Source organism: Triticum urartu, chromosome 4A (assembly GCF_056163025.1).
Source record: "Triticum urartu cultivar PI428250 chromosome 4A, HENAU_Tu73, whole genome shotgun sequence".
Taxonomy (NCBI): Eukaryota; Viridiplantae; Streptophyta; class Magnoliopsida; order Poales; family Poaceae; genus Triticum; species Triticum urartu.
This window is the reverse complement of record NC_141876.1, coordinates 532,980,620-532,992,496: the sequence shown is the minus strand read 5'-3', so window position 1 is coordinate 532,992,496 and position 11,877 is coordinate 532,980,620.

The following is an 11,877-nucleotide window of genomic DNA, read 5'->3' as shown; positions in this document are numbered from 1 at the left end:
TGTTCGAACCTCAAGGGTCTGCCGGAACCCGAAATCCGACAGCGTAAGCGCCGCTCCAAATCACGCCTCGGCAGAAACAACGATCATATAGACCCAGCGTTAGAGCAGGGTGAACCATCGCCGGACCACGGCAACACGGAGAATCAAACCGAACAACCCAACTCTGTCAAAGATAATAGTCCGGACGACATCACACCAGACAGACACCCGGAGCAACATAATGCCTGTCAAAGGCTTGTTGCCACTGTGAGGAGTCTAAAAAAGCAGAAGCAAAGGCTCAAGGCTGCGCAAGACACTCTCCGAATCAGATGGAGTAAAGTACTCAACTCAGCAGCGAAGTACGACGGTAATCGCCACACCAAGAGCTACCCGAAGCGGAAGTTGCTACCTGAATTCGATGAGGAGGCCTTAGATCCCCCGCAACCAAAAATTAAAATGGCCATCTGGCCGGATAGACGACCTCATGGCCAACATAGAGCGGAAAACAACGCCGCACATAAGCCAATACGCGATCCACGCGAGGGCTCGCATCAAAAGGACGGCGCAACCAGATCCATCTATGGACCACGCAAGCGCGCTCCAGCATACGATGCAACACAACAAACATCCGAACAACACGGTACACCCAGATACAAGGGTGCCGCACACCCCCTATGTTTCACCGATGAGGTGCCGGACCATGAATTTCCAGAGGGATTCAAACCCGCAAACATAGAGGCATACGACAGAACAATAGACCCTGGGGTCCGGATTGAGGACTATATCCTCCATATCCATATGGATCGAGGAGATGATCTCCACGCCATTAAGTATTTACCCCTCAAACTCAAAGGGCCAGCTCGGCACTGGCTTAAAAGCCTCCCCATCAGCTCCATTGGAAGCTGGGAAGAGCTCGAAGACGCTTTTCGGGCAAATTTTCAAGGGACTTATGTCCGACCTCCGGACGCGGACAATTTGAGTCATATAACTCAACAGCCCGGAGAGTCAGCCCAAAAGCTTTGGAACATGTCTCTTACTAAAAAGAACCAAATAGTCGATTGTCCGGACGCCGAAGCCTTGGCAGCTTTTAAGCATAGCATCCGCGACGAATGGCTTGCCAGACACCTCGGCCAAGAAAAGCCGAGAACAATGACAGCATTAACAAGCCTCATGACCCGCTTTTGCGTGGGTGAGGATAGCTGGCTAGCCAGATGCAGCACCAGCAACCCCAGTACATCCGAAGTTAGAGATGGAAACGGGAAATCACGGCGCAGCAAAAATAATAAGCACCGGAATAAAGAAGACAGCCCGAAGAGCACGGCGGTAAACGCTGGATTCAGAAGTTCTCGGCCAGGTCAGCAAAAGCCGCCCTCTAAAGGCGCCAGAGATGAACTGTCCAGCTTAAACAAAATACTGGACCAAATATGTCAGATCCATAGCACCCCCGATAAACCTGCAAATCATGCCCACAGAGAATGTTGGGTCTTCAAGCAGTCTGGCAAGCTCAACGCCGTACACAAGGGGAAGGATACACCAAGCGAAGATGAGGATGAGCCTCTCAAGCAAGACACTGGGGAACAAAAGAAATTTCCACCAGAAGTCAAAACAGTGAACGTGTTACACGTGATCAAGGGGAGAAACAAAGCGGCACTCCCAGAGAAATATGCCCAAGGGCCTATCACAGCGGAGTCCTGCCACTGGTCGTCTCAACCGATCACTTTCGACCATCGGGATTACTCAGCAAGTATCTGGCGTGCAGGATAGGCTGCCTTGGTATTAGACCCAATAATTGATTGATACCATTTCACACGAGTCCTGATGGACGGTGGCAGCAGTCTAAACCTGATATATCAGGACACAATCCGCAAAATGGGGATAGACCCAACAAAAATTTGCCATAGCAATACTACCTTTAGAGGAGTAACGCCAGGCCCAGGGGCTCATTGCACGGGCTCCCTGCTACTAGAGGTTATATTCGGCTTCCCCGATAACTTCCGTAGTGAAAATTTAACATTCCACATTGCTCCGTTCCAAAGTGGCTATCAAGCACTACTTGGACGTGAAGCTTTCGCTCGCTTTAATGCAATACCGCATTACGCTTCCCTCACGCTTAAGATGCCCGGTCCACGTGGCATCATTACAGTGAATGGAAATATTGAGCGATCCTTGCGCACCGAAGAGAGTGCGACTGCCTTGGCAGCCGCACACTAAAAACGGCCTCACCAACTAAAGCATTTGATAGGTCGTCAAGACCACGGACACGGTTAGACGAGTCCGGCGCAGCTATATGTAATTCATACAGGTTTGATGGCCACACCCCTATACAAATACAAGGGGCTCAACGCGCGTAGACAAGTGGCAATTTTTACTCATCTTGAATTGTACATGGTTTCTTTAAACCTACCTTTTTGCACGACAACTTTTCACCTAAGTTTCTCTCTTTTACAGATGACCATCGTGCTACACCCGTCCAGGATACGGCACAACGGAGACACAGGCGCAGACGTGCAGCAGGGACCCGTTCCAAGGATTCTTTTTAGATTAAGACCCTGCATTAACCTTTTTTACTGTCTCTTGTTGATACACATCCCTCGGATTCTCAGTACAATTGAGAAGGATGCTGACGTCTTGGCATGTGGCCACGTCAGAATAATGCATGTACCTGGACACCAGGGGCTTCTTACAAAGGGCACTATTTAGGCCCGGTTTATACCATAAAGACCGAATACCTTAGGGAGTGTTCGGCGTCGCGAGTTTGGCCTTATATGCATCAGCTCCGAATCATGTCTTTGGTCAAATGTTGGGTTTGCCCGGCTCCTGTGTTTTGCTGCTTTCGTTCTGCTCTATCGGCTAGGGCGGCACCAGGAGAACTACTGCGATTGTGCCCCGGGTCATCCGGACGAGCACCTCGGTAGAGAAAGCCGAAAACTGACTGTCATGATATAGCGTGAGACTGGTCAACCACTCGATGACCTATCGGAATGTTAGAATTCCTCCGCCTTAACGAAGGTCCGTTTCCCGGCCAGGCATGTATGCACCCCGAATTCGGGAGAGTGCGGAGCCACAAGGGGCTATATAGTAGCCCCACTGTCAAACTCCTATGGCTAAGTGAAAGTGTTAAAGCATTATAGTCCGGTTGCCTCGTTCGCTGCGCTATCACCTCCTTAATAGGACCAAGACGTTGGATTAAGTGTGAACACGCGTCTTCTGCGAACACCGATGCATTATATGCGTGGGGGTTGAAGCCGATGACTGCAATCATTCAGGTTATATACATATATACATAAACGGCCGCACAGGAGGCATCATATTACTTTCAGGCAAAAGTATAAATACAGCCTTAATAAATTTCATAAACATTGTTTTTACAATGGGAATACATGTCACTCAAACATAATATTCTTCGAGCACTGGGCCTCTATCAAACGAGCACCTTCAAGAACTTCTTCAAAATAGTGCTCGGCAGCCACTCGGCCTATGGCCGAACCCTGCGCCGCAACAGTGGTAGCATCCATCTCCGCCCAGTATGCTTTGATACGGGCAAGGGCCATCCGCGAGCCTTCTATACACGCCGACCTTTTCATCGCACTGATGCGCGGCACCGCACCAAGGAACTGCTGCACTAAGTTGAAATAGTTGTTCGGCTTCGGTTTTTCCGGCCACAGCTGATCCATGACAGACCTCATGGCGAGTCCGGACAACCTATTGAGTTCGGCCCATTCGCCTAGCTGATCAGTCAATGGAAGCGGACACTCTGGAATGTTAAATTGCGACCAGAACAGCTTGTCCACTTCACGATCTGTTTGATTTCGGAAGTATTTGGCCGCATCGACAACGCTCGCCGCCAAGTCCATATATGCGTCTGCCGAACTCAACAGCCGATCCAGAGCGGCATACCGCGGATCTCCGAACTTCCTCCACAACATAAAGGGCTTACCAACCGCAATATCCCCGGCTTCTCACAGTTCCTCCTTCTTCGCTCTCATGGCAGAGCGGGTGTCCTTGGTCACCATTGTGGCCTTTTCGAGGTCCATCGCCCTCGCCTGGTTTTCTTCTTCCAGGAACTGGCAACGGTCGGCAGTGTCTTTTAACTTTACAGCCATCTTGGCCATTTTATCTTTGCTCTCGCAATGCGCGGCCTTCTCGGCTCTCAACTCTTCGGCCGCCTTCAAAGCAGCCGCATTACTACTGCTTGCTTGCTCGGGCAAGTTCCGCCCGAAGGGTCTCCACGGTGGCAGCTCCATCTACAGTCACAACATATTAAAGATACTGGCATCATGCTGCTCTTACTATGTGACATTCACCAGAAAACATTACTTCCCCTGTGCCTCGTCAAGCCGCTTGTTAACAAGCTCGATGTCGGCATCTGCCGCATCCAGTTGCCGCTTTAGTTCGGCAAACTCATTAGTCCGGCTAGCCACCGGAGCTTCCACCACCTGCACATAAAGGCGGTTTGGTTATTACCTAGGACTATGATCCTCTGTTCGCCACCGTTCTCGACGACAACCAGAGTCTCAGGGGCTACTATCTACACAGGGCACACCTAAAAATGTGCGGTACTATCAAAAAGTATATCATTTCACGTACCTCAAATCCCGTCAGTAGACTCATAAAGGCTTCATGCAATCCGCTTTCGGTGGACGAAATTCTTTCCATCACCGTACCCATTAACGTATGGTGTTCTTCTGAGATGGCCGCTCGCTCCAATAGCTCCCTCAGTACGTCCGACCGCATACCATACGGTGTCGGACCCTTTTGTTTGCTCTCTTTAAAAGCCGGACGCTGGGGACTTCGGGTGACTATAGGATTATCTTCTGGCCTCACCGGATCCGGAGAGGCCCTCCGTGACGACACTTCAAGGTTGCCCGCTTCTTGAGCGGGGGAGTCCGGGGGAGGCGTTTCGCTCTCCATCATCTCGGGAAGAAGATCCCCCGAAGACGAGCTCTGCTGAGAAGGGCTAAGATCCGAACTGCAAGATAAATGCTTCGGTTATTTTCCTCAGAGGTAAGGTAGTATATCTTCACTATTAAAGTACTTTTCGATTACTTACAGCTCGTTAGAGGGCAGATCCCCGCGCGGACTTTGTGCGGCAAGAGCACCCTCCAAGGTAGGACCCTCTGGTGGAGATTTCTTCTCCCGTTTGGAAACCTTGGTTTCCGGATCTTCAGAGGTAGTCCTCTTCCTTCCCCGGGGTGAGAGAATGCCAGATTCCTCCCCTTGGTTATCCTCCCTCACGGAGGCGCCCGTTCGCTCGGTCGGAATAGGTAGCGGTGGAGGCCCGCTTTCGCCCTCTTTATTCCCCCCCTTTATCTTCCTTTGAGGGCTCCGGGCAAGGTGCTGCTCGAGCATCTTTTCCAGTACCGGATTTTCCAAACCCTCAGGAAGGGGGGCCGAACACCGACTCATCTTCGCCTTTGTTAGCCAGTCCTGGTCGAAGAGCAATTTCTCAGAATGACGTCATGATAAATGAAAGACGGTGTGTTCGGCTAGAGGATTACTTACTTGGTCGGCGGTACGGTTGCTGCTCAGGCCCACGTCCTCGGTAGTGTCCGGACACTCTATTTGGGGTCCGAAGAATGATTTATACATCTCCTCATGCGTCAGGCCAAGGAAATTCTGAATAGTGCGTGGTCCTTCTGGGTTGAACTCCCACATGCGGAGGGGCCGACGTTTGCATGGCTGGATTCCTCGAACCAGCATAACTTGCACCACCATAACCAGACTAAAATCTCCTTCGAAGAGATCTTGAATGCGGCTCTGCAGTACAGCCACGTCCTTGGCTGGACCCCAGCTCAGCCCTTTGCTAATCCATGACATCAGTTGTGGTGGAGGGCCTGAGCGGAAAGCAGGGGCAGCCGCCCACTTGGCACTTCTGGGAGCTATGATGTAAAACCACTCCCGTTGCCATAATCCGGACACCTCTGGAATGGAACCCTTTGGCCATGGAGCTCCAGCGATCTTGCTTATTAATGCGCCTCGGCACGCTACATGCTGACCCTCGACCATCTTCGGCTTCACGTCAAAGGTCTTGAGCCACAGGCCGAAGTGAGGGGGTAATGCGGAGGAAGGCCTCACATACGACAATAAATGCCGAGATGTGGAGAAAGGAGTCCGGGACTAGATCGCGGAAATCTAGCCCGTAATAGAACATCAAACCCCTAACGAAGGGATCCAGAGTGAGGCCTAGACCTCGGAGGAAGTGGGGGACGAACACGACACTCTTGTCAGGTTCAGGAGTAGGGATGACCTGCCCTCGGGTGGGCAGCCTATGCGAAATTTCGGCGGTCAGGTATCTGGCCTTCCTCAACTTCTTGATATCCTCTTCCGTAACAGAGGAGGGCATCCACCGGCCTTGAAGGCTAGATCCGGACATGATTGAAGGTCCGAAGCACCTGACCTGGGCTTTGGGTGTTAGAACTCGAGGCGGGGGAAGGATTCGATTGAGCATAGGAGGGAAAAAAGTAAAAGCCTTGTCCCTTTATAAAGAGGGTGAATATCAAGCGTCCTCTCCATAGCCGTTTGGGACTTGCCTATAATCTAGGAGTGCTAGACACAGTTGGGTTACCCACGACTGTATTGATGAGAATCCCGTAATTAGGGGAACACGATCTCTGCTTTGACAAGACGTGTCAAGAAACCGCCTCGCGTTATGTGTGGAGCTGGTTAAAGAAAAATGGTTCGAATAATCACCGAGCCATGGCATGATGTCATGTTGCCAAAACGTGTCAGCAGATTAAGATTTGTGGAAATATTATTCTCTCTATGGTGGTATGTGGAACTTATTTTGCAGGGTCAGACACTATCCTTGTATTCAAATTCTTCTGTGATGTGTTCGGAGGAGGAACCCGCCTTGCAATGCCGAAGACAACACTGCACGCCGGACTCATCGTCATTGAAGCCTGGTTCAGGGGCTACTAAGGGAGTCCTGGATTAGGGGGTCTCCAGACAGCTGGACTGTTAGACTATGAAGATACAAGATTGAAGACTTCGTCTCGTGTCCGGATGGGACTCTACTTGGCGTGGAAGGCAAGCTAGGCAATACGGATATGTATATCTCCTCCTTTGTAACCGACCTTGTGTAACCCTAACCCTCTCCGGTGTCTATATAAACCGGAGGGTTTTAGTCCATAGGACATCACAATAACATACAATCATACCATAGGCTAGCTTCTAGGGTTTAGCCTCTCTGATCTCGTGGTAGATCTACTCTTGTACTACCCATATCATCAATATTAATCAAGCAGGACGTAGGGTTTTACCTCCATCAAGAGGGCCCGAACCTAGGTAAAACATCGTGTCCCCTGCCTCCTGTTACCATCCTCCATAGACGCACAGTTCGGGACCCCCTACCCGAGATCCGCCGATTTTGACACCGACATTAGTCTTTGTGGGTTTGATCCGTGATGGATGAATGCCCATTTTGTGCACTGTATCCTGATAGAGCAAGTTGAGGCTGCTGCCGCCGTCCATCAGGACTCGCGTTAGGTGGAACCCATCAATTATTGGGTCCAGGACCAGTGCGGCTGAACCGCCGTGATGGGTATTGGTCGGATGATCCCGACGATCAAAAGTGATCGGGCATGACGACCATGGGTTAAATTTTGGGGCGACTGGCTCTATCGCGTAGACGTCCCTGAGGGCGCGCTTGCACTCCCTCTTGGGGATGTGGGTAGCGTATATCATGTTCATCGTTTTGACCTGAGGGCGAAACTTCTTCTGTCCCCCTGTGTTCGGCGGCCGGGGCTCCTCGTCGTCATCTTCGCTTTGTGATCCCTTATCCTTGTTTTTGGCATTTAACTTGCCAGCATGTTTAAAAACCCAACAATCTCTGATGGTATGATTGGGTGGTTTGTCTGGGGTGCCATAAATCTGGCATGGACGATCGAGTATGCGGTCCAGGCTGGATGGTCCCTGATTGTTCTTTTTGAACGGCTTCTTCCGCTGACTAGGCTTAGAGCCACTGAATCCAACATTGATCGTCGTATCCTCGGTGTTTTCATTGTTATTTCGACGTTTGTACCTATTGCGTCGATACTTGTCGTTGCTATTTTTAGCTTCAGGGGTACCAGCGTCGCTTGCATTGTTTTTGCTACGGGCCAACCAACTATCCTCGCCCGCGCAAAAGCGGGTCATGAGTGCCGTGAGGGCCGCCATGGACTTTGTCTTCTCTTGGCCAAGGTGGCGGGCGAGCCATTCATCGCGGATGCTGTGTTTAAAGGCCGCTAGGGCTTCGGCATCCAGACAGTCGACTATCTGGTTCTTTTTAGTTAGGAACCTGGTCCAGAATTTCCTGGCAGACTCTCCGGGTTGTTGAACTATATGGCTTAAGTCATCGGCTTCTGGAGGTCGAACGTATGTACCTTGGAAGTTATCAAGGAAGGCTTCTTCCAAGTCCTCCCAGCTGTCGATGGAGTTTTCGGGCAGGCTGTTCAACCAGTGCCGTGCTGGTCCTTTGAGTTTTAGCGGGAGGTATTTAATGGCATGAAGGTCATCGCCGCGGGCCATATGAATGTGGAGAATGAAGTCTTCGATCCATACCGCGGGGTCTGTGGTGCCATCATATGATTCTATATTCACGGGTTTGAACCCTTCTGGGAATTCATGTTCCATGACTTTGTCGGTGAAGCAATGAGGGTGTGCGGCGCCTCTATATCGGGTTGTATCGCGACGCAGCTCTGATGGGGTCCGTCTGCGGCTTTCAGCCTGCGCATGACTATGTTTTTCATGTCCGAACAGGTGGCCGTCGTTGCATGTCAGGGCACGTCCTCGCGATCCGTAGATCGATCTGGTGTGTCCTGCTTTATTGTTCAGGTCATGTCGAAGGTCATATGTATGACCATGAGTTGATTTACCTCTGCCTTTGCGATGAGGCGGGGCGGGCTGGTGTTCGGCTTGAGTTGCCGCTTTGTCCCGGCCACGTGGTGGTCGGTCAGCCGCATTGCGCGGTGGTGGTATGTGTTCTGGCGCCTCATCATCGAATTGAGGTAGTAATTTGCACTTCTGGTAGCTTTTGGCCGGGCGCTTGAGGCCGTATTCTTCGGCTGCTAGGACGTTGGTCCATTTATCGTTGAGCAGATCTTGGTCAGCTTGAAGCTGCTGCTGCTTCTTTTTCAGGCTCCTTGCAGTGGCTATTAGCTGGCGCTTGAAGCGCTCCTGCTCAAGAGGTTCCTCAGGCACGATGAAATCCTCGGTGGCGAGGCTCGCCTCATCCTCGGAGAGCGGAGGATAGTTACTGTCCTTCGAGTCCTCGTGCATGGCCTGTTTACCAGGGCAAACCTGTCCATCTTCCCGTTCATCCTATTCGGTAGCTGCGTCGACGGGGTCTTCGTTGTCTTCAGCACCTTCCGGAGTGTTATCTTCTCCTGTGCTGGTGTTGCTATCTTTATTGCGGCGTGACTTAGAGCGGCGCTGCTGACGTCGGCGTTTCGATTGTATCTCAGGAGGTTTATCCTCAACTGGATCTTCTTTGTCATCGCCGTTGTTCTCCTTTGGTGCATCCACCATGTATACATCTTACGAGGAAGTGGCCGTCCAACGTCCGGTGAATGGCGGGTCCTGGGCCTCTGCTTCCCAGGCATCGTCGTCCATACTGTCGATGTCATCGGAGCCGTAATCGAGCATGTCAGTTAAGTCTTCGATAGTGGCTATAAAGTGGGTGGCGGGTGGGGAGCGAAATTCCCTGTCATTAGCTTCTATTTCGAACCGGATATAGTTTGGATGTGAATCCCCCGCTAAGGATAGATTTTTTAATGAATTCAGCACGTCGCCCAAGGGTGAGTGCCGGAAGATGACCGTGGCGCTGAATTCGGCGATCGATAACCGATCATGCTCGACATGCGCGGACATGCATAGTTTGGAACTTATAATCGGAAACGAGTCCGTAGCTCTAGAGATACAGATGTTACTTGAAGTTGAGTCTGTGTGCGGCTCCAACGCCATAGAGTCTATGGCCTCCATGGCAAGGTTAAGCTTCCTGTCCTCGGATGGCGTGACTTGCTCTGGATCTAAGGCCAGAACGGTTACAGGTGCAATTTCCTGGGTATGGCCCAATGACAGATCTAAGTCATGTTCATCGAGGTGACGGGGAGCGATTGCCGTGGTATCGAATCCGTCGTAGATCAAGTCTCCGCGGATATCCGTGACGTAGTTCAAGCTCCCGAATCTGACCTGGCGGCCAGGGGCGTAGTTGTCGATCTGCTCCAGATGGCCAAGCGAGTTGGCCCGCAGTGCGAAGCCGCCGAACACGAAGATCTGTCCGGGGAGGAAGACCTCCCCTTGGACAACATCATTGTATATGATTGAAGGAGCCATCAAACCTTTTGAGGACGGCACAGTGGAACTCTTAATGAAAGCACCAATGTCGGTGTCAAAACCGGCGGATCTCGGGTAGGGGGTCCCGAACTGTGCGTCTAGGATCGATGGTAACCGGAGATGGGGGGCACAATGTTTTACCCAGGTTCGGGCCCTCTCTATGGAGGTAATACCCTACATCCTGCTTGATTGATCTTGATGAATATGAGTATTACAAGAGTTGATCTACCACAAGATCGTAATGACTAAACCCTAAAAGTCTAGTCTAGCTATGATTATGAGGATTCGGCCTATCTACGGACCTAGCCCTCCGGTTTATATAGACACAGGAGGGATCTAGGGTTACACGAGGTTGGTTACAAAGAAAGGAATCTTCATAGTTGGTCGCCAAGCTTGCCTTCCACGCCAAGGAGAGTCCTATCCGGACACGGGTGGAGTCTTTGGTCCTTGTATCCTTACGACCCATCGGTCCGGCCCATATCCAATAGATCGGACACCCGAGGACCCCTTAGTCCAGGACTTCCTCAACGGGTGGCGATGTCTCATGGTTTGGATGTCGGGGCGGCCACCCTGGAAGGCGGTCTGCATGGTTGGCTCTCCGGCGGGCACCATGGCGGCCGTGGTGTCTATTCCTCTTGGTCATGTTGGTGGCAAGAGGCTTGGAGGTGGGTGGCTCGGGCGCGCTCTTTGTTTCTGACTGGGGCGGCGCGCCATCCGGATCTGGGATCCGAAATCATTGCGCTTCTCCTGAAGACATCATGGTGACTGACGAGAGCTACTAGATGAAAGCCTCGCGCTTTGGCGCCAAAGACAGTGGTGCCCGCAGGCTCCACTATCTTCTTGAAGACGTCATTGTGGTGCTCCTATCAATGTCTGGGTTTCAGGTGAAGACTTTTGTCCGTCGTGGACTCGACAGCAAAAATCTCTGCGCCGTTATCCCTCCCAAGGGCGCTGTCATGGAACTTAGGTGTATTAGGGAGTAGTGTGACATTGTTTTCCAATTGGCCTATTTTATCTTTTGGTAGCGTAGGCGCTTGCGCTGTTGTGCTCCATTACCTTGGGATGGCTTTGTAAGAGGGTCATCTCATCACCTTGTATCGTTTTCCGTGTAGTTTTTGGATGTTGCTTTATATATAAAGCGGGGTGACAGCCTGTTTCGAGAGAGAAGACTACAAGTAAACTACGTATGGCACTATAAAACCTATCAACATGGCATCTAATTAAAAATGAATGTAATGAACACAACAGTGAAAACCATAAATAACTTGGATGAACGATTCAAAATATATTCGGATTTGAAATTCAAATTTCACAGAAGCACACCGCCATCTCAATCCGGTGAGAAATATCTCACGAAAGCTCTGAGAGTAACATTACACCTACGTGAATATTATTACCTATAGTACAAGTGAGCTTATTTTATTGAAAAAAGGAGCCCACACAATGAAATTAGGGGGAGGGGGATTAAGTATGGATGTGGATATTCTACACCCAGCTCAGATGAGGCTGGGTGTGAACAGTAAAATTTGTTTTAAATAGTGAAAATTGAAGAAATCCAAAAAACATGTGGTGCAAGATGCTTATGTG